Here is a 2,888-nt window from a genome sequence, read left to right on the forward strand (position 1 = left end):
GCTTCATCCTCCAACCCATGTTGCGTGCACTCTGTCTTACCGGACATGGTCGCGCTGCAAGCTGGTCACCGGGTTGGGACGGGGGGGGGGGGATCCGGATTGGAATAACTCCATGGTCGGCTCCTGTCGGCCGCGACGATGACGACACCCGTGGTTGCCGTTTTTCTTCTTGGAGACATCGTTCGGGTCCACCCTACCTTTTCCTACCTCACGGTCTCTCGGGTGAAAACCTAGGGCAGCGATGGCGCTCATGGCATCATGTCCTTCTTGAAGGCGTCGTCATGAGAGCTATGTGGCGGCGGGCACCGCCTGGGTGCGTGGGCAGTTGCAGATGGTGTGCCCTTCTTGCTATAGGTGGTAGTTGTTCCGGGGAAACCCTAGATCCAGGTCTCCCGGATCGGATGATGACGGAGACTTTGGTGCCATTCTCCCTCTTGGAGGCATTGTTTTGGAGCAGAGGTTCACTGGATGGGCCAACAGGTGGAGCGGTGTTACATCGACCGCATTGAAGTCGATGGGTCTCGGCGGCGTGGAGCAATGGAGTCTCAGAGTTGGACGCGGTTTGATGGAACACACGTAGGCTGGTGGCGTTGTTTGGTGTCGTGGTGACGTCGACGGCAGATGTGACTGACAAGATCTATGCAGTGATTCCTCCTGAAGACGGGATGGCGGTGGCAGGTCCTAGAGCATGCGCATGCGGTACACGTTACGGGACGCCTAGACCGCTTGGTCTTAAGGCCATTAAATTAGATAGTGTCTGTTATACGGACATGGCACATTTGCATACTTGTAGGTGCAGTAACTTTGTTCACCTAGAAGGTGGTTTTGGGTTGATGTTGTATTCATTTTATCAGGCTCTGGTGAATAATAACTGAAGATGGTTGTGTTCATTATGCTGATATAGAGGCCGGGGGTAATCCTTTTTTTTATCCAAATACTTCCCCCATTTCACAATATAGTGCGCCCGCGCTTTTCAAGATTTAAGTTTGACCATAAATTTAACTGACGAGACCCACTGCGGCGGGAGCAAAAAATATATCACTGAATTCGTATAATATGAATTCAGTGATATATTTTTTGTTCCCGCTGCAGTCGGTCTCGTTGGTTAAATTTACGGTAAAATTTGGATCTCGGGAAGCACGGGCGCACGACATTATGGAATGGAGAGAGTACTGTATATCTGTTTATAGATCAAGAGCGTACGTCCTTTCATTTTGGTTGGGTGGTTCAGATCACCGCGCCTATCGAAGCGCGTCTTTCAGAATTCAGATCCAGCAAATTCTGATCCACCTGCGGTGCGCAAGGAAAGCAAGCGAAACCGGTGTGACACGCATTGATTTCCCCTTACCACGAACGCCCACTCCTCATGGCTATCACTGTTGGTGGCTGATGATCATGTCACCAATGATACATCAATCGACATTGGCAGATGATAAGCTCAGCTTGCGAGTGGCGTGTCATTGCTAATCTTCATATATGGCACCCCTCGACCCTAGCTTTTGCTCGCTCGTGGTGTGTTGTCCATTCACAATGCCTATTTGGGAAAAGGCATCTTTATCACTTTGCCTCCACAAAAAATGGAGGATAAACGACTTTAGACGGTAGTAGCTTGCAGGCATAGATTTTTCTATGGGAACTACGGGAAGGAATATTACGGAAGTGATGTGCACCACTGCTCTATCTCACATTGTTCACATGGGTTTGTTTGCAATGGGAGATGGCATTGCCATCGCTAGTGATTGCGATGTGTTTAATACATGAAAAAATAGATGGGTACATCAATGGGATAGCTAGGGGGGATGCAACGCTGGATAAGATGTTATTTTTCCCTATTGAATCATAGTGAGGAAGGTCGTCGGAGCCATCAAATCTCGAACTCAATGATCCCCAAATCGACCACGATGGAGTACATAATATTCTACGTCGATCACACCTTTGGACGAGATGTCTAAGAGCTCTTCTTGGGCCATCTCTATCCGTCTAGTCTAACATTTTTCCACCTACAAATTCTTGGTCAAGTTTTTTTCCACATAAGATGAACACTTTTGTTAGCGGATATTTTTCTTAATTTTCTCAGATGCTACTGACGCTAGATGATCCACACTAATTTGTATATCTAGACAATTTCCTTTTTTTCCAAAAAGAAGGTAAATCCCGAGCCTTTGCAATGATGTACTCCCTCAATTCCAAAATAGATGACTCAACTTTGTACGTTGAGTCATCTATTTTAGAACGGAGGGAGTAGAAAACAACATATGCATCATTGTGATGGACACAACTATTTTTTATTAATTACTCCATCCGTTTCATAATGTAATGCATGTAGATTTTTTAAAAAGTCAAACCTCACAAACTTTGATCAAATTTGTAGAGCAAACATTTACATCTAGAATGCCAAACACATATCATTAGATTCATCGTAAGATGTAGTTTCATCTAGAATGCCAAACACATATAAATAATTTTCTCTATAAACTTGGCCAAAATTTGTAAAATTTGACTATCGAGAAAATTATATGCACTACATTATGAAGTGGATGGTGCAGTAAGCAAACTATAAAAAAAGTAACTACGACTAAACCATTACAAAACATGAAATAAATTATTCGACTTATTTTTTACAGCAACGTTTTCAAGAAGGAATAGTCGTCCTTGTACTGACGTCCCCACGTCCAGCCAAAGACGGTCAAAACAAGGATTTTCACCCTGATTGTGGTAACAACCATCAAAGGTGAGCACAACAACAAGGAGGCAACACCTTCAACAAAGGTAACGATGCAAGTCCGTCGTTGTTAGCCAACCTATTAACTGCAGAACAAGAGTTTCACCCCAAACATGAAGGGGGAGTCCCAGATTATCATCTTCATGTTTTCGTGCATGACATGGTG

The sequence above is a fragment of the Triticum dicoccoides genome, chromosome 4B (assembly GCF_002162155.2).
Source record: "Triticum dicoccoides isolate Atlit2015 ecotype Zavitan chromosome 4B, WEW_v2.0, whole genome shotgun sequence".
In the NCBI taxonomy this organism is placed as follows: Eukaryota; Viridiplantae; Streptophyta; class Magnoliopsida; order Poales; family Poaceae; genus Triticum; species Triticum dicoccoides.